General features: G+C 33.0%; 1 protein-coding gene across 4 annotated transcripts in view; it reads right to left on the minus strand.

Moving 5' to 3' along the window:
- The window catches only part of REV3L (REV3 like, DNA directed polymerase zeta catalytic subunit), a 138,056-nt gene that overhangs the window by 110,553 nt on the left and 5,474 nt on the right, over positions 1-22,029 (minus strand). For 2 of the 4 annotated variants that reach the window (XM_015600070.1, XM_025042387.1), the window contains exon 2: positions 17,486-17,613. The exons of the other annotated variants lie outside the window; for them this stretch is intronic. The gene's annotated coding sequence lies outside the window, so the exon portion shown is untranslated. The remainder of the gene's footprint in view (positions 1-17,485; positions 17,614-22,029) is intronic. 4 annotated transcript variants of the gene reach the window in all.

The raw sequence follows: 22,029 nt of genomic DNA on the forward strand, positions 1-22,029 counted from the left end.
TTAACAAGAACACAGATAAAACAAAGAAAAGAATTAAATAAAATAAATTAAATAAATTTAGAAAATCAACATATTAAAGTTACCCTTACAAAGCATACAAAGAAAATCTCTTTCTAAAATATTTTCTTGCCTAGTTCTAAATTAAGGGACTATGCCAAAAATTGCCCATACATTTTTACTAAACACCTAGTAAATAAAAGGCTTTGTAAAGGTAATGTGGACGTTAAAATGAATTACATAAAGTCTTCTTCTGCCTTTACAGACCTGGGAATGAGGTTGGGGCATTAAGTTACATTATTAGATAAAACAGAGATGGAAACAAAATGCTTAGGGAGCCTAGACAGAAGAGAAATTAGAAATTTTTTATATGGCAAAAAAAAAAAAAAGCTTAATGGAAATGATATATGCACTGGACTTTAAAGAATGGGTAGCAATTTTAGAAGCAAAGATAGGAACACCAGACTAAAAATGATAGAGAAGGGAAAAAATGGAGGTAACAATATAAGAAAGGTATGGTATTAGAGAAAATATAAGAATACATTCAGAAAAATCCAAGTATATAAGTGGGGTTGAAATATAGGGCTCATGTAAAGAGAAAAATGGGAAAAGGAGAGCCTAGAAGATTGGACAGAGGCTGAGGAAAGTCCCTGAACATCAGACAAAAAGTTAATTGTTAGCAGTGGGGATTCAAAGGATTTTGAGCCATAAAGACACACATGATCTAGGTTCTTAATATCAGATGAGTCTGTGTACGAGTTAAATTTCACTTTAACAAATGTGCTCTCTTGCAGCCATCAATCCACCACTCACTCTGAGATTTTGAATCAGAATAAATGCTGAAGTTGCTTAAACGCTAAATTTTAAAGCAGATTCAGCTACTCAATGGTCAACATGATTACAGATAAATAGGGTGACCATATAATATGTCGTCCAAATTAGGATTTTTGAGAATGAAGGACACTATTAATAATTATGCTAGCACTGGAATGGTTATCTTAGTTATAAAAAAAAATACAACTCCCTTAGTCACAGGGGCTCTGCTTTTTCTTCCTTAGATTCTCTTTGGTGGGAATCTCCTACTGTGGAACTGTAGGAGAATCTAGCATTTGATATTCAGATTAGTGGTAATGACATTTAAAAGAGATAGGTACATACTAAAAATAAATAACAGATCTATTCTTTTCATAGTAGTAGAGACCTGGAGGGTGAATATCTTCATGCAAATCTGTATAAGACTTCTTTGCCTTAACTAATGACAGTCATGAACACTGCAACTATATACTGATTACTAACCTCAGAAGCACCTTTAGACTCAGATGGTATTTCCTAAGCTTTTGTGTTTAATTTTTACATTTGAAAACAAGTGAATTTTCAACTATTCCTACCATCTCAAAGCACATTACTTTCTGTTTTAACATGCTACAGTGAAAAAAAAAATGTTTTTATTCCTAAAATTACAGAAAACACTTAATGGTTTACGAAACATTGTTATGTGGGTAGTTGCAACAGTTGGCCTTTAGCCTCTTGCCAAATACCACATCACGTATATCTGAATCACCAGTAAACCCAGTTACCCTCGTGAGATATTTCAAACCCAAACAGAATTAAGAAACAAAACAATCCTATGGTCTTAATGAATGAAACCAAGAACTTTTAATATGAGAACTTTAGAAGAGTAATTTAATCTCTTTCTAAATATTAATTTTGGTCAAAGTCTAAGACCTAATTAAAGTCTTAACACTGTAAAAAGAACTCAAACTTTTTATATTAAAAAATATATAAAATCACCCTATGCCAAGGATTAGCAAAGTTTTTCTGTAATAGGACAAATAGTAAATTTTTAGACTTTGTAGGCCAGAGTCTTTGTTGGAACTTATATCCTGTTGAAGCATGAAAACAGCTATAGATAATACATAAATGAATGAGAGGGGCTGTGATCCAATAAAACCTTTGTTACAAAAACAGGTGGCAGAGCTGGATTTGGCTCTCGGGGCTATAGTCTGTCAAGCCCTTTTCTAGAGTATAAGCTCCTTTGTACCACTAGTATGTTGGACAGTGTCTGGTACCTAATATATGACCTGTAAATGTTTATAGATGAATATTATTTAATAATTAAAAAATAAGCAAAATGTCTGAGCTACTTTGACATAAACATTGTGTTTTCTGAGTATGATCTGAGACTTTAACTTCCTACTTAGAATTTACAGGTTGGTATTTCTCACATAAAACACTTATTTAGAAAATTTGTTAATTAAAAAAAATTAATTATATTAATCATGGTCATGTCACTATTAAACTCTGCTTACCCAAGATTAATATTAATTTTTCTGGCTCCTTGGAGCCATTCATGTAAATAGGTAACCTGATAACATAGTAAGGAGTGGAGCTGAAATGTCATGTTAAGGTCAGAGTTAATACCTTGGCAAGTGGAAAGAACTCTGCCAAGGTGTGCAGGAGAGAAGAGAAGCCAGATTTGTTTATACCATGCAATGAAGATCTGAGAGATTTCTCTGCATTATAATAATAAATCTCCTTTTTATTAGAGCTTCTCTGAAAGAGCTTCTGTTTTTTGCAACTAAATGATTCCTGACTAGAAAATGGATTATGAAACATTTTGGAGAGGAGTTAATACTTGAGCTGAATCTTTAAAAAATGAATAGACAGGGCTCCCAGTCTAGATGGAGTAACAGAGAACACATTTACCCTCCGTGTGAAATGATTAAAAAGAAAAAAAAAAAAACCCAGAAATATATGAAACAATGGTTTTCAGACATTGGACAATGGCTGGTATAGGAGAATAATCAATCCCCAAGAGAAGGGAATTATTCTCCTACACAAAGTGAGCCACCCTCCAACAGCTCCCAGCTTAGCGTTTCCAGAGAACAGCGGGAGAAGGAACCCAGATGGAAACCAGCAATGTCCCGGACTGAGGAAACTGGGAGGTCAGGCTTGCTAGAATTTGCCCGATAGAGCAGCAGAGAGAAGAGAACTGTAGAGAGCGAACACGTGTAGATCCGCAGAGGATCCTCCTCAAAGGGGGAGCAGTATCAGTACGTGCTTGCGAAGAATCTACCCAACGTAGGAAAAGAATGAACTGAACGGAACAAAGAACAATCCCAGGGGTTCAGAGAGTGGCAGGAATAATGTTTCATTCAGAAAGGAAAAAAACCTCATACTTTACAAGATATCAGAAAGATTATAAGGTTATTGCCTCAGCAGTGGAGCAAAATTAGCCCTAAATAAAATTTGGTCTGTTCCCACCTTACCAAGAATAAAAATAAGCACTAAAAGTGTCAAACAATTTCCAAATAACAGTGTCTCAGAATAAAACTTAGAAATATTTCCAGAAATACAAAAATATGCAGAACAGAACAAGGTAAAATTCAATGTCTGGCATTCAATAAGAAAGTATCAGGCATGAAAAGATACAGGAAAATATGACCCATAATGAGAGGGAAAAGTAGCAATAGAAACAGGCCAAGAAATGATAGATATTAGAATTAGTTAGCAAAGATATCAGATAATTATAACTATAATCTGTATGTTGAAGAAAGTAGAGGGATGCTTAAGCAGGAACATGGACAATATAAGAATGCAAATCAAAATTTTCATCTCATAAGAGATAAAAAATAAATGTTGGAGATTTTCATTCATTAAGAATAATAAACCTATTATATGATAACAGAAATATATTTTGTTTTCCAAAAGAAAAATTAGTGTGAAGACAGAAATTGTTTTATATTTTTGTAAATCGCTCTCTAATGTCTGGCTTAATAAAGGAAAACTGGGTTCTCATGTCTGCTTCTGCTCAATCTGTTGCTTATATTGTTTTGGCTGGGAAAGACAAGCAACCAAACTGGGTTACGGAGAAGCTAATACACCCAAGAAACCTGAGACAGCACTTCCTCGGTGGAATGACTAAGTATAAAAAGGGGGATAGGACAGTATTCATACTGTAAATCTTAAAGACTGAAATGAAGTATTACCTATAGACTATCCTAATCGGCTCACAAAAGAGAGAGCCAGAGAAGCTATTTGTTTATTAAATTTATCCCCCATGTGTTACAAGAACTCTAGAAAGGAGAGGGAATCATAAAAAATTCCCATATAAAATAGTATAGATTCACATTTTTTCATGAAGAGTAAGGAAATGCCCTGGGCCTCAGCTGGGAGTCTGCCATGTGTCTCCAAAGGAAGAAAAGAGAGAAGGCCAAGAAACAGAACCAGGAAGGGCAGGTAGGGGTGGGCAGGGTAGAGTCGTGTCCAGTTCTGAATACCTTGCAAGTTTTTATATAGTCCAATATATTGCAAAGTTGAACCTTTTAACTGGTTTTATCACTTATATTTATGCAAATTTGTCATTCTGCAACTTCTAGATTGTAAATTCCTAACAAAAGGGCATTCTATCTCATTCACAATCTCCTTAGGTCTGATTTACACAAGACCTGTGTTCATACTAGTAACTCAAAAAATGACAGAGAAAGAACTTTTAAATACACATGTGACAGACTGGCTTAAATGTGAGAAGTGTATTACCATAACAGCAGTTATCCCTGAGCAGATAGATACCAACTATTACCTAGAAATTAAAATTGTAGGGCAAAAAAGTGGCTCTAATACTCTACCTGTACTTAAGCCAAAATTCTGATGAAATTCAAGCTTAAAAATGTCAAGAGGAAAGTTTTATAAGGACTTCACAGCCAGAAAGATCCTTACCAAAATAATCTTGCTTTTAAAAAGAGGTACCTAATAATCGTTAAGAATTTTTAATATTTTATACTACAACCTACTAAAACCAAGGCATAAAATTTTACAAGAAAACAAACTATTCGAGACTTTATGTTAAAGATTTCTTAGGTCACAAAAAGCATGAATTATAAAAAATAATAAATCAAACTTTATCACAATTAGAAACACTTATTCTTCAAAAGATACTATTAGGACAACAAAAAGCAAGCTGTAGATTTTGGTATCTGCAGGGGGTCCTGGAACCAATTCCGTTGACACGGAGGGATGACTTAAGTTTTTTGGGAGTCGAAAGTTATGTGCAGATTTTTGAAAATATCTGCAAAACATATATCTGATAAAGGACTTATGTTCAAATAGATAAAGAACTCTTTCAATTCAATAAGAAGGAAAGTGACTTAATTTTTTCAGTGAGCAAAAGATTTGAACAGACACTTCCCCAAAGAAGATATGTAACTGGAAACTAAGCACATGCAAAGATGTTCAGTATCCTTAGTTCTTAGAAATGAAAATTAAAATATCATTATACTCCCGCCTGAACTAAATGTTGATGAGAATGGAGAAACTGGACCTCTCATACACTGCTATAGATAATGCAAAATGGTACAGTCACTTTGGAAAAGAGTTTGGTAGTTTCTTATGAAGTAAATTTGCTATATGACCCAGCAACCTCACTCCTAAGTATTTATAAGAGAAATAAAAAATATATATTCACACAAACACTTACATATGAGTGCTCATGACAACTTTATTCATAATAGCCCAAAGTGGAAACAATCCAAATGTGTATCTCCTAGTGAATGGTACATCCATCTAATGGAACATGACTCTACAGTATAAAGGAACACACTACTGATACATGATGTGAATGAAGACACAAGTGACTACATACTGTATGATTCCATTTATGTGAAATTCTAGGAAAGTCAAGACTATACTAGTTATAGTGACAAAGCAGATCAGTGGTCGCTGCTGGTGGGGAGGGAGGTTTGACCAAAAGGGGAACAAAGAAATGTTTTTAGAAATCTTCTAGGTATCACGGCTGTGGTGATGATTAATTGGCTATGGACATTTGTCCAAACTCATGTACATATGGATAGTTCTATGCCATTTTATAAAAGGGACTTGAACACCTGAGGATTTGGGTATCTGCAGGGGGTCCTGGAACCAATTCCGTTGACACGGAGGGATGACTTAAGTTTTTTGGGAGTCGAAAGTTATGTGCAGATTTTTGACTGCGTGGGAAGTGGCTGGTGCCCTTAACACCTTTGTTGTTCAAGGGTCAACTGTAATTATATACTTAAAATTGGTCAATTTTGTTGTATGGAAATTATACCTTAATAAAACTGACTGAAGAACAGAGAAATGAATATATTTTCCCTTCACTTACCTGTCACTCACCAGGGTTTATTAACCCTTGACAGAAAAATGGCAGTAGGTAGAAAGTACAGATGTGGAGATCACTGTCAAAAAAGAACAGGGAGCTGATAGGAATGATGCAGTCATAGGGAGAGAAATAATATGCTGTTTTATTAGATTTTAACCATTCCAATAATGAGAATAATCTGTTTCTAAAAGAGACCTTGACCAATCCAAAATGTTTCATCAAAACAGTATTTCTTATATTATGTTCTAAGGACTATCTAAGTCAGAGGCACCCCAGACCTTCTCCATCAGACATTCTAGGTGAAAAGTCTCAAAATCTACCTTTTATATTGCTCGCAAAGAAATTATCTTGCGAACTGAGAGAACACTGCATTGAAAGGAATGTACACATGTGGGTGAACACACACATACATCAACTGGGTTTGCAATGGCTCCAGGTCAAGAGTAATCAACAGCACATAAGCCTTCCTTGCAGGCCACAGAATCATTACTACTTCATGAAGATGTATAGGGCTCAAATGAGATCATCTACAAAAATTACTCAGGATAGTGCCGAGGTACTCAATGTTGTATTGTTTGCCAGTCGTCCTGAACTTGAGTAGGAGGATAAATCTAAGCAGAGAAAAATAGACCCTTTGACCTTAACAAATCTGAAGTTCCATGATGCCATATTGCTTCTATTCACCACTATATAGTAGTTAGTAGCATATGATAGCCACTTCAATTTTAATTACTATTTGTAATATCACAATAATATTTAAGTATGTAATTTTTAAGATATATGCTGTTTCCCCTTTATAAATTCTGTTGGTTTGTTATAGAATTTCCTATGGGCTTTCTCTGTACATTTAACTTAATTTCAAACACCTCAAAATCAAGTACTACTAAAGCAAAAAAACAAAAAACAAAAATACAATTTAACAACAAATCGAAACAATGTCAGGAATTGTACAGAAAAAAATGGACTAGGCCAAGGTCTTTACTTTCATTAAATTTTTTTTAAATTATGTAAAATATACATAACATAAAATTTGCCATTTAATATACCAGCTGATTCTAAAGCAGTTATATCAATGGACTATTTTTAGGAAAAACCTGTGTAGAATATGGAAAGCTAATGATGGCTTCACATAAGAGAATAATGTGAACAGATTATATGTTTTGGTGTATTAATTTTTTTCCCCAATAATAAAGTAATACATGCTTTTATTTCAAAGATACAAAAGAGCACAATGAAGAAAAAACATTACTCAAATCTACCACCTAAACACTTCTCATTCTGACATATTTTACTTTTATCTGTTTACACTATATACATTTTTAAATAGAAGAATCATACTCTACAAATTATTTTGAAGTCTATTTTCCTCACTTAGTCATGCAAGTGAACATTTCTCCCTTTTATTCTTTCTTAGTAAGAATTTTATGACTGCATTGCAGATCATATGTACCATATAGATGTGACTACCTCTCATTTTTGAACCTTTAGGTTATAAGCAATTTTTCACTTATTTTCCTGTACCACTGCCAGTATGTCAACATTGAATGAGATGTGGGTTTTAGAAAGATCGATCTAGTGATATTCTCAGGGCTGAATTTGAAAACAGATGAAGTTAGAGATAAATTGAGAGGCTATTATGACAGTACAAGCAAAAATAATGAGATCTTAATTAAAGTACTAGCAATGAAAATAGAGAATGGATTTGAATGTCCACAATATACATGTAAGAATTTTTCAACTGTTTAAGATTACATGCAAATAAATAATTCTTTTCTTCAATACTTACCAAAGCCCTTCGATGTATCAGAGTATAATTATAGAGAAAAACATTAAGATAAAAGAACACTATGCCTTCTCACTTTTCGGTGTGTGCGTGTATATGTATGTGTAGGATCAGGGTTCCAACTGTATTTAAGTAATTTAGAGTCTTCCTTTTTACCAGAGGGAAAACAATTCCTTGTTCTGGTTCTACAACAGCAAAAGAAGAACCAGAAAAAGTCATAGTTGTCAAAAGAAGTTTGACCCTCTGTTCTTGGGTGTATGCTGGGGCTGTAGCAGGAATTTAACATAATAAACAAGAAACTGCCACAGATCAGGTTTACTTCAAATTTTAAAAAGAATCTGTATATACTGAGGCTTTCTGCTAAAAGCAAAAACAAAAACAAACAAACGAAAACAAAAACAGAAAACCACAAATGCTCCTGTCCTTTTATGTGGCTATTCTCTAATATCAGCTTGGAGATGTCCCATTTCAAAATCTGCCAGCTCCTGAAACATGGGTCACACAAAACACTTTTTCTCTATGTGAAAAAGTATAATGTATCATAACAAAGAATCTTACTAGGTGAAGCTGAGATCACATAAAAATGCTTACAATAAACTAGTTACCCCCAAAAAACTTTTTAAAAGATACTAATAGCCATTTCACAGTACTAAGCTTCAGCTTTCAAATGTTAAGAATTTTTTGTGATTAAACTTTTAGACACTTAAATCAGATATATCCAAATATTCTTTATTTAGTAAATCTGACACACCTCAATTAATGTAAACGAAAAAAAAAATGGAAGCATATCTTGCTTTCCTTTCGAGATAACATTCCTTTTTATTCATCTACATATAATTAAAAAAACAAACTAGCTAAATCTCATTTATCACTTTTGGTAATTTAAGGCATCTGAATATACTCAAATTTTTTCCATGATATACCGTGTAAACACTAATCAAAAGGAATCTGGAGAGGCTATATTAATATACAAGGAAGACTTCAAAACAAGAAATATTACCAGGAATACAGAGGCCATTTCGCCAAGAAGACAATAATCCTAAATAGGTATGAACCTAACAAAATTTCAAAATACATGAAGCAAAAAATGACAGAACTGAAAGATAAATAAACAAATCCACAAGTTGGGGACTTCAACACTCCTCTGAATATCTGATAGAACGAGCAGATGATAAGCATATGGAAAAACATAACCATACTAGTAAGAGCAAATCTACAAACTCACAATGAGATAGCATTTACAGGAATTAATTTAAGACTTAAGAACTGACAATTCTAAATGTTAGTGACGATGTGGAATATCAGAACTCTCATACACTGCTGGGGAGAGTACAGCTTGGTAGAACCATTCTGGAACACACCTTAATCAGTGATTCCACCCCAGCATAACCATGATGCATTTGTGCACAAGTGCAGCAGCAGGCATGTACAAGTTTCCACAACAGCACTGTCTGTAATTGGGGGTAAAAAATAGGAAACAACTCAAATGTTCATAAATAAGAGAATGAATAAATTAATTGTGGTATAGTCATATGATGCCGTACTATGTGTTAGTGAAAATGAATTGTAGCTATGTAATTCAACACGGACGACTCCCAAAAACATGTTAAAGGGGAAAAAAAATCGTAGAAGAACACACACACATAAATAACCTCAAAACGATAAAACTAAACAATATATTGTTTAGGAATCTATACATATAAAACTATAAAGAAAAGCAAGCAAATGATTAACTGAAATTAGGAACCAAAATTAGGAGAGGAGGAGGCAATCAGGCACTTCAAAGATATTTGTAATGTTCCATTTCTTATCCTGGGTAGTAGACAGATGTTTGTTATATTGTTCCTTAATCTATACATAATATAGATATTCTCATATTATACATCTCTAGTTTAAAATTCTTATGAAGAACAATAAATATAGATTCACTCAGCAAATATTACAAACCAAAAAGTTAAAAATAATATCACAAAATATAGGTACAATACCTCCTGTTAGGTCCAAGACACTGAGACTCACAAACCTAAATAGGCTGCACTAGACATTGGTTATATTTAGCAGGATATAAAATATGAAACAACATGCCAGGAAAGTTGTGTCTGGTACTCTTCACCAGGAGTCTTCACAGCAATTCAAAGGATATTCTCTTTGGCACCCCAAGGTGGCAGGTCAAGTGTATGTGAATGAGATCACAAGGACTGGTATAGTAGCTACCCTAGCTTAGAAGTACCAAATAGCAACCAATATTTCCAGTCCCATAGACACACAGCTTCCTAAGCCTCGCAACAGGACTTGCTCAATTACAAGAGTGATCACACCCAGGGAAGCCCAAAGCTGTAGAATCCCATCAGTATTCATGGTTTATTTGCAGTCCTCCTGGTCCATTATGTAATTTACTAATTATAAGTCATTTTTACCAAAGACAATGGTGTTAGGTTACACAACTGACATTCTATCTTTATCAGGTTTCCAGGTAAATAAAACTAGGAAGTTAACCCAAGGCCTAAATTGTCAGAGAAAAGAAAAACTATTATTAACTCTACTCACAACAAACAGGGAGATTCAATTTAGAATGGCTTTAGCTAAGCATCTATTAATATACTATATTGAACCTAAGATGCCAATGATTATAGGACATCATTAATTTTGCAATACTGAGAAAAAAATGCTGCTAGGTTGTAAGACATGTCCTAATTACTGAGATACAAAAATGAGAGGGAAATATACTTTTTAGCATCTATGAAATACAGAATAATCCTCCTAATTTTTCAGTAAAATATTTAAGATATACAACCCTATTCTCTACTTTGGAGAAATAGTCTGCTCCAATATAAACCAGCTGCCAACTAAAAACTTTCTAAGATGTTTAAGGTTGTATTCTCTCAGTACCTGTCTTTCTTCATCTATTCTTAAAAAACAAACAAACAAACAAACAAACAACTCCCAGTTTTAACATAACTGATGAAGCTTAGCTCTCTCCATCCTGGATGTGAAATTAGCTTCCATCACTAATGATATCACCAGAAGTCCTAAGGGCCTTTACAACCTGGAGATTTTCACATAATGCTCTTGGACACACACACCCACCCACCCGCACAGTGTCTCAGGTTATCCAGGAATAAGTTCTCTCCTGTAAGACAGAGACTGTAGACTGTGCAGTGAGAACAGGGGGAAAACTCTTAAACCTGAGTCCAGTAGAGGCACAATAGATGAATGTTTTTATCTAAGTGAGTTGTGCACAATTATTAGCTTCATATATCTGGAAGGGCAATTCTATCAGCTATGAGTAGAAAATGAAGACAAATGGCCTTTCCATACTTTGCCTACTGGCAAAACACCAGAACTGGGTAAACAGCCTCTTATTCATAGATAGATAAGCATGGGACCTATACAAACAAACGCTCAGCAGCAAAAATAAAACATCTTCTTAAAATGTTAAAGAAAACAATCTGTGATAGTTTACATTGGGAAATGGAAAAAATGTATAAAGTACCTGCTGTGTATTCTCAGAAAGATACAAGAAAAAACTGTTCTGTGAAACATCTTTCATAAGATGATCAGTTAAAACGACCAAGAAAGAATAAAAACGCAACAGACATATGCAGATTAAGATATAAATGGAACTCTAATAGATAAAAAAATATATAAACAAAAACAAAACCCACTCTCAAGATGAGAAAGAACAATCAATACTGCAGAAAAACATCAGTAATGGAGAAGATAAAAACAAAAATGTTCACCACGAATATGAAAGGACAAAGTTAAAAATAAGAGGGAAGACAGATATAAAAGAAATGTGATCCATTCCAGAAATATACAGTTATTTCTTTTAAAAAAAGAAAGTATAACAAAGGGAACAGAAGGAATAACCAAAGGCATAACAGAACAATTCCAAAATAAAAAGCACCAGAATCTCTATATTGAAAGGATTTTCTTGTCTCAGTCAAAATTAAAAAATATCAGAATAAAGTATAGAGAATTTTAAAGGAAAAAGCCTGGGACACAAGAATATCATATTGAGCCAAGCTGTCATTAATACATACGTGCAACAAAAAGTCATTTTCAGATATTCAAGGATTCAGAAAAGTAACCTGCATGTATATCTCCTGAAAAATAGTACCTGAAAATATATTTGAGGCAACAGAAAAAATAAAATTGGACTCAAGAATGATTATAAATGGTGTACAAATAGATTAGTGGCGATGCTCCCTATCAAATTAATACATGAAAGTTGAGTCCAAATTGTTATTGAAATTTAGTACCTAAACTAAAAAGTTTTTTAAAGAAAATACAGTTTAAAACATTTGACGTTCATAAGTTAGTCTTAAAAATTAACTTGGGAAGCGGAGTGTTAAAAAGTCAAAATAAGCTAAATTCCTTATATTACACATAAAAGAAAATAATACTTTGTTCTTGAATTCTATAATTACAATTACATTTCGATGTATATGCTTTCTAAAATGATTTGTTTCTATGTTTTAAAAAATAAAACAAAATAGTCTATACTGCAGAAACGGAAAGGAAGAGTAAAATAATTAAAAACTATAAAATTATAAACATAAAAATCAAACACATCAATTATAACAAATTTTTATTGTTTAAAACCTTCCTATTGGAAAGATGCTCAGATGGGGTTTAAAAAGTGACATAAAAAGGATTAAAAAGTGACAGGCAATGATGTGTCATGGAAACAGTTAAACTAAAAAGAAACAGGAATAATAATTTTGACATGGGACAAGTGGGATTCAAGAAGAAAAGAATTAAAGGGTCTCTAGATTGATAAAAGATATCTACAGTGCTATTCAAATTCAGTAGATGAACTAGCTGTTATTGGTCTGCAACAAAGACAAGTATAAAACTTGAAAGTATTTAGAAACTCATAGTAATCTGATAGACTTCTATACTTTTTTAATATAATAAAAAAAGGGAGCTTGTATTTTGCTTATCGGTTTTTCTCATTTCATTTTTCTAGTAATTACTTTTAATATATTTTAAAGTATCAAAAAAATTTGATTCTTTACCACAAATAGTTTGAAAAGCACTGCTTAAAAGACATATCAGTTATGAAGCTTTATGTGCCCAATAACACAACATCAAAATATACAAATTTAAAACAATTAAGACATGGAATACAAAAATGAAGAACACAAAATGGAAGTAGGAGACAATCTCATTCCATGGCAGATAGATTAACAAAAAAGTCTACAGAAGATGAAAACAAATTAGCAACTGCAGTATTTTCTTTCGGAAGTCATCTATTATTATAAAATGCCCCATCAGTTTAATATCAGCTTTTCAGGAGGGAAAATTACTGTATTAAATGTACACATTGTGAGATGTATTACAACCTTGGAAATGTTGTTTTTTAAAAAGGATTAACCAAGGAAATATTGGTATGTCAACAATCTGATATCAAATAAATGGAAATTTCTTAATTATCAAGGAAACATTTATAAATATGTTGATGATATAACAGACCCTAAAGAACACCTTACTTTGAAAAATTAAAAACTATGTATAGTATGGCAAAAACTGGTTTTCAATCATTCCCCACTATAAATCACTTAAGGATTCGTTTGTTTTGCTTCTTTTGATGCTGATGGGTAAAATTACATATGAAGAAAGGGTCTGCCAACTTTAAAGACTAGAAAAATACATTAAATGACTCAAAACATGCTGTCCAGCCTCACCGTTTTCCGATCTCCTTTTATGGCAAGTACTGCATTGGTCACAGATGCCTCTGCTAACCCTCTTTGTAGCTCTCTACAATCTTATTAAAAACATAGGTTATTTGAGTGGTGGGTAGCATCATTTCTTTCTCAAAAAAAGTTACAGTTTTTCACTTCTATGGGGCCCACTAGGTAAGAGGCTAGCCTACCGTAACCATCCTAATATAGCTACATGGTTGATTAGGTAATTGCTGGCTGAACAGGTCAAGGGTTACATAGAGTTAGAGCACTGCTTATACCACTTCCACTATATGTGTTGTAAGACTCAAAGCAACATTATTACAACTTATTCTAAGTGACAAAGTATTTTCCACCTTTGTCACACAGTCTAATCATCTAAATGTAGCCCTCCAAAGGATGATCTTACTTCTGGACTTTTTGTCAAAAAAAGTGATCTCATGATAGAATCAAATCTAGAAGAGAAAAACGTAAATCAAAGATAGGATCTTTCCCAAACTGTTAATTTTAAGTCGCAGTTTTAAAAGGCAGCTTCTCTAAAGATGTGATAAACTCAGGGTCTTTTTCTCCCATTCTCTTGCCTAATATTTACATCTAACTTCAACTAAATGTTATCTAAAATTCTCATTTAAGATACAAAACCTCTTTATAAAAATATGCTATTTAAATAAAAGGTATTTATTATAAGAATAAACAGAACGGGAAAAATATTTGCAACCAAATTCAGAGAGAGACTAATTCTTCTAATATACGAAGAGCTTCTTGGAATTAAAAAGCAGAAGACCAAGACTGGCAACAGGAAAATGGGTGAAAGATAAGTAGTAAACTGAAAAGGAAATACAAATGGCTTTCAAGCATATGAAAAGACACTCACTCTCACTTATAATAAAAGAAATACAAATTTTAGAAAATCCATGAGATCCATGTTTTTATCTATTAAATTGGCAAGGGTTAAAAGATTTGAGAATATAATCTTAGTGAACATAATCTTAGAGAATATAATCTTAAAAGACATGAAAAAAGCCTCATTGCTGGTGGGAGTACAGATTGAAATAACTCAGTATTACAGCTTTTCTCACTTGACAGAATCCTTGTAAGACATTTTAAAAATGTAGTACATAAAAGATACTCAGCCTAGTATGGGCTGTTGATCATTTTTAAAAAAAACTTATAATTGTCTGCTTTTATAGAATTCTGTTCATATAATAAAGCAAGATAGGTAGACAAGTTTAAGAAACTTGGACAATGAACACAGCAGTCTTGCGCCATCTGCTGCTCACCTCGTGGTACCTTATTGTGCACTCAGTAGGTGCTTAGTAGATATTTGCTAAGTGAATAGGACCAGGAATGATGCCAAAGGATGATAAGAATGGAATAAAACAAGAACAACGAATTAACTAAGGTTATCTGAATTGTTGAATAAATTGCTTACATAAACACTATAATTTTTCACGATCAGGGCACTGTTCTACTGGCAAATGTTTCCTGAAAATGAGGCAGCCAGCAACAGTGGCATAGCAGATTATTGCAGTACTAACTCTTCAATGAGTCAGTCACACACTCTTAGGAAATGCCTCCCACATTGACTCTGGACTTGGCCATGTGATTTACTTTGGCTTGTAGTCCAACAAAAAACACATGGGGCTTGCCTTCACTTGCTGCTCCTGTAAACCCTACTGACTGACTCCAGATGAAGGAGAGCTTGCTGGAGACACATGGCCTCCACCGCCCCAGCCAATAGCTAGCACCAACATCCAGACACAAGAGTAGAGCCATCACAGACCAATTAGCTTCCAGCCGACTGCAGCCAGGTAAGCCAACTCAGCCAGGAGCAAAGCTAAACTGAGCCAAGACTAGAATCATGGCTAACAAAACGTCTATTGTTTTACACCACTAAGTTTTAGGAAGGTTTGTTATGCAAAAACTGATAATAAGTGGGGAGGGAGATAGGACTGGTAATCAAGGAAAATTTCTGCTTTACCTGTTTCTGTTTTTTAAATTTCACAATGAGAATATATTCATATACTACTTGTGTAAATTAATCTTATAAAAATATTTTATATTAGATTGATATTAAAGTCCTACTATCATCTTATAAACACATATACATTAAACAAAATAATGCAGTCCAAATGGAAACATGAATTTGAGAGGAGACATTAATACTGCTCAGGAGAAAATGGGTCAGTACAGAATACTATGGTATATTATGAAAAAAAGTAGTAAGAGTATATTCATGATCATTGTCATGTCTTAATAATTCTATTATCAGCTTCTGGAAGTGTCAGAAGACATATAGCTCATATTTTGCTTCTCTGCTTCTTGTGCTTAGGTCTAATACATGTTCCCTCATTTTAATTCTCACATGCTAAGAAATAAAGATATGCTGAATAACTTTAGGCAAAAGTTAATTAACCTCTCCATGTTAATTAGAGGTTAATTAACTTTTGCCTAAAGTTATTCAGCATTAATATTAATTTATTAAATGGGGATAATATTACCTATTTTATAGAGTTGTTTTGAAGATAAATCATTTAGAACGGGGTACATAGTAAGGGCTCAATAAATGGTTTATCAGCTCTGTTAGTAAAATGGCGTTAAATTAAGCTTGTTTCTATTTTAAAATCACTAAGCATCATCAACCAAGGTATAATCCATCAAAATTAATTAATCTAATGACTTAATAAAAAAATATTACTAAAAACAAAACAAAATAAAACCTGGGAATATTTGTAAAAAAAAATATGAAGAGAACTGAAACTCCAGGCAATAATGAATTAATATGGTCCACATTCCACAATCCTAAATAGGTTTAAAAGCCACTGGCTTAAATTTGTGTGTGTGTGTTAGAAATTCACAAAAGGCAAAACCAAAAAGAGAGCAATAAATCCTATTGTCACCTTTACTATGACTTCTGGCACACACTTTCAACATGTTTTACCATCGTGTAAAAAAGATAATAATAAAGGCACTACTGATGGCTTTGGAAAATAAGGCTCTTTCACAAGAGATTACACTTAACCTAATCTGCAGCATTGGAAAACTGTAGTTACTCCTTGACCAATGGTTTCAAACTTCCCTTTTTCAAGGCAAGATCTGGCCTGGACACTTTTCTGTCTATATATACACACATTGACAGTTAAAAAAGAAAAATCCGGCCTGGGGTGGGGGTATTTACAAAAAAAATTATCAAATTTTTAAAACGTGTTTTAAGTAGGTAGGCATGTGAGTCAGTGACCAACTGTAAAAAGTCTCACACCACAATGTGCAGGTATTTTAGTTCATCCTACTGTGAGGAATGAATAAACGCTACAAAAATTTAATCTTTCATTTGAGTCAAACATTTAAAAAAGTGCTTAGTATATACAGAAGTAATGTGGTAGATTCTGGCACATTCTGTGGTAGGTTACAAGAGTAAAGTAACACTTTACGTTACTATATATATCAGACATTTGCTGGTAATTGTAGTTAATCATAATAATCCAATGAGGTAGAGATTATTAACTCATTTTACAGAGGAGGAAATTAAGGCCCACAGAAGTAAAATAATTTGCCCAGTGTCACTCAGCAATAGACAGTGGTGTGAAGAGTATGGGGCGGGGGTGCAAGGAAGCACATGAAGATAGTGCCATATGATTTATTCCTACAGACAAACACAATACTCAGTGCAGTAAGTTCTTTATCAGCAATGCAAAAGAGGGCTAGGACTATGGGAAACCAAAGAGATAATCTTTTAGGAATGGGCAAAGGAGTCACAGAAGGCTTAAAGAGGTTGATATTTGAATTGTCACTTTAAGGATGAGTAGGATTTATTAACTTCAATGCCAAGGCTCACCCCCACCCCCCTCATCCCCAATATATTAACCAAAATAAATTACTTACTTGAAATTGAGAAAAACAATTTTGAGAGAAATCTTCCTCAGATATATTATTCCATAGTTTTAAAACAAATAATATGATGACAGTTTAATTTTTAGGTTGCTTTTATGTGGCTTGTCTTGGTTTTTATTCTGAAATGAAATTTAGATTAGTCATTTTCTTGTTCTGAGAAACTAGGAGTATGCCAACATGTTTTAACTTCACATTTTTTCACATATCAACATGTATTCTTATTTACAAAGTCTTTCATTTCATCATCTCAAATAAAACCTAATTTAATATAGAAATTACTTTAAAGTGTAAATATATATGCAAAATAAGATATTTCTTTTAATTCTTGTTATATTTCCTTGGTAAATGTAATAAATGGAAAAAAATAGAAAACTCTTGTTATACTGTCATATACTACACAAGCATTTTTGAGGTAACACGCTTTCTTTTATTTTTTGAATCATTTATATAATAAATGCTCTCTCAACCCAAAGAAAATATAAAAACTTCCCCTGAGGAAATTGACCTCGAATTCTTAGTATTTCCTACAACTATCATGAAAAAGAAAATAGAATTGGACCAAAAAAACCCTCTAAGTTTTCCAATGACAATTTATGACCCTTTTTTCTCAGAATTTACTTTCCTAGGCATAGATTCAATTTCTGCTGCAGAAAACAGTCCAGTTTGCCAGTACTAATTAAGCAACAAAATATTTTCCATTAAAAAAACGAAATATTTAAAATTCTAGAGAACAAGAAACACAGAAGATCTGGAAAATTTAAAACGACTCTCTCCGAAACAAAACACTGCCCACACACCAAAAGGTTAAATAGACTGTTATTAAAAGGATTTTACTTATCATTTGTTTTTGTCTCAAAAATGCATCCATTTTATGTTTGGGCAGTGGAGTTTTTTAAAATCACCTAAGACACCCACTCCTGCTTTATCTGTATCTTATTTGAAAACTATAGGTTAACACAATTTTACCCAAATTTTACTGTACTTTAACTTCCATTATTCCTTCTCTTATTTACTAGTGTTAAAATGACAGCCAGGTACCAAAGTGACATACACCATACCATATCCCCTATATTTTAATAAGTTTCTAAGTATTTAAAATGTCTAGGGCTAATGGAAACATCTTTTGAAGCCTATTCAATCCCAACCTACATACATAAGAATCATTTTTCCTTCATATTTTTAATTGAATAAATTCTAATCCAATCAAAAGACAAGAGAAAATGTAATTAAAACACCAGTGGAACTTGAAAGGTCTCCCGATACAGTCCTTTTCTTTGAAAAAATTTATACATATAATTCCAGTATCAACTTTTATTTATCTTTCTCTTAAATTCCTCTTGCTATAATCTAACCTTTATTATTATTTTTTAAAGGAGATAGATACCATTATTATAAAACGAATCCTAGTATAACCAGTTCTATAGGAGGATTTTAAGCACTACTGGACACTGCAGGCCCTCAAAGATTTCTAAGCTGTGTACATGTAATTCTTTTAATAATTCTTCTGAAGTTCTATATGTTCATCTTTCAACTATCATCAATGTGTTCCTACAATTTTCCCTCAGGTTTGGAGGCCAATGTGAAGCAGTGAAAGCTGAGTTAAGATTCTGTTTTCAGACCCAGCCCCACACCAACCAACTACAGGACACTGGACAAATCCTTGAGCTTACCTATCTAGATTTTAGTTTTCTTTACATAAAATGAGAGGATTTGACCAGAACAGTGTTTCCCAACCTCTTTCACATTGTAAATAATATTTATTCAGCACAGTGGCCAACAGGAGGGCATTTGGTGGCACCGACAGTGCTTGGTGAAAAATATTTATTACATTTTCTTTATATAATTATAAAAGAAAAAATCTTAATAAGGTTTATAATAATATGAACTTCAAATCCAACCTTTTCTACATCAGGAACAATATTTCAAAATAACAATGATGTTTCATTTTTGCAGAACACACATGTACTATTAGGCAGTAACTTTGCAGCAAGCTAAATGACACATGGGCTGCACATTGCTAGGGGGATCCAAACCAGGCAAATATAGAGATTCAGGCCAAGAGCTGGGCTTCCCTGGGCAACATCCCTGCTACTGTGCCCTCTCATCATCAGTGGGCTGCACCTTGCGCTGGATGACATGCTCCTCAGGCACCCGGAATACAAACTCCAATAATAGCTCCAAGATCCCTTCTCCACAAGAAGCAGCTATATACTCTGTGGCTGGCTGAAGTAGATTCCAAGAAGTAAAGTACCTCCTTTAATGCACTTAAAATATTAAAAGGAACAGTAAGATAACTGCTTGTTGTTGGTAATCGTGAACTCGGCTTACAAGAACCCCAAAGCCTTCCTTCAGACCCCACTCCACCAGAGCCACCCTCCAGTAAACCACATGGCATCAACTGGAAGCTATGAATTAGAAGACCTCTAGCAAAACCTAAAATTAAACAGTATTGCTGTAATCATTTGACAGCTGTTTTCAACTACTATGCCTTTTATTTTCTTCTTCATTACCAATTCTTAAAATCACAACGTAAGTTAAAAAATTTACTTTGAATAGGTATTACATGCACGTGGTAAAACATATTTAAAAATTACCAAACAGTATACTAAAAAAAATTTAGTTTTCCATCTTTGTCCCCTATTACCAAACTCTTATGTATCCTTCCGGAAATGTATTTGTGTGTGTGTGTGTGTGTGTGTGTGTGTGTGTACACATATATATGTGTGTATATATACACACATATATATGTGTATATATATATTTACATGTAAACATATACTATATACATACATTTTAAAACCACACAAATGGCAGCATACTATACATGGAGTCTTGCGTCTTGCTTTTTTTTCTCTTAATATATCTTAGATATCGCATCACAGCAGTACATATAGTGTTGCCACATTTTTAAGGAATGCTGCCTAGTATTCCAATGAGTAGATATATCATCATTTACTTACCCACTCCACTACTGATTTGTTTAGGTTGTGTCCAGTCTTTTGCAATGACAAATAATGCTGCCATAAATATTCTTATATGTTGATTTGACACATATATAAAATCTTTTAGAGGATAAAATTCTTGAATGAAATTGCTAGTTCAAAACGTATGTGCATTTTTAATTTTGAAAATGATTTCCAAATTGCTTTCCACAGAATACTTTATATTCCCACCAGCAATGTATGAGAATGCCCATTTCCCCTTCTTCTCACCCTCCCCAAGTTATACTACATAACCAATCTTTCCTAATTTGATAGTAATAAATGATATGTTGTCGCTTTAATTTACATCTTCATTATAAATAAAATTGCACATCTTTTCATATGAATTCTCTTTGCTCACTTTTTCTACTGGCTTATTTTCTAGGAGCTCTTTGTATATTAAGAGGAAATTAGTCCTTTGTGAAAAGTGTACAAATAAGATTTACTAATCTGTTTCTCATTTAACTTTATTTTTCTCTATACAGAATTTTATTTTTGTGTCGTAAAATTCAGCAATCTGGTTTCAGTTCTGTTTCATACTTTGAAAGGCCTTCACCGTTTCTAGATTTTATTTAAAATAATTCTCTTACATATTTTGCTTGTTTTCATATTTAAATCTTTGATTCATCTGGAAGCCAACTTTTTATATTTCCTGATGACTATCTCAACACTTTATTAAATCATTTTTCTTTTCCCTAATGATTGGTAATGGTAGCATCCATTATCATATACTAAGTTCTAATGTATATTTGAGTCAATTTCTGGTCTCTGTTCTGTTTCGTTACTGTCATGTGCCAAAACCACACTTTTCAAAACGTTTAAAAATTAAAATCCGTTCACACATAAATGGGTATAATAAAACTAGAAATTATGGGCTTGCTTTAATATAAGAATTATTTTGTAGTTCCTAAGCTGCAATTATACATTTTGGTTGATACTTATTTTGGAGCTCAATATGAACCTCAAATCTTTTTTTACTATATTTCTGAACCATACCTAAAAAGCCAGTTTTTCCTTAATTTTTGTATAGAGGTTTTTTTTTGTTGTTGTTTTTGTTTTAAATTATAAAAATCAATGCATGTTCTCTGTGGAAAATCTGAACTACAAAACACACCTCTCAGAGATAACAACCTTTATATTTTGGTGTATTTTTTCTGTTTACTTAATAAATGACTATTTTGTAAACTGATTTTTTCACATAATATATTGACAGCATTTTCCCATATTTTTGTAGTCTTCTAAAACATGATTTTAATGACATAAATTCTACTATATGAATATGCCCAAATGATGTAACCATTTTCCAACTGTTGGACATTTGGGGTTGTTCTCTGTGATGATTATGATCTGTTGATTAATTCTTTGAGCAAATGCTTGAGAATTAAGCACTGTAATAAGCACTGACTATATAATGGTAAGCAAAAAAGAACACATAACTAACATTCATGGAGGTTATTGGGAAAAACAGAGGTTAATCTCCAACATATATAAAATTAGAACTACAGCAAGTGCTATGAAGGAGAGTTTATGGAGTTTTGAGAGTCTATGATAGGG

The sequence above is a fragment of the Pteropus alecto genome, unplaced genomic scaffold, assembly GCF_000325575.1.
Source record: "Pteropus alecto unplaced genomic scaffold, ASM32557v1 scaffold79, whole genome shotgun sequence".
In the NCBI taxonomy this organism is placed as follows: Eukaryota; Metazoa; Chordata; class Mammalia; order Chiroptera; family Pteropodidae; genus Pteropus; species Pteropus alecto.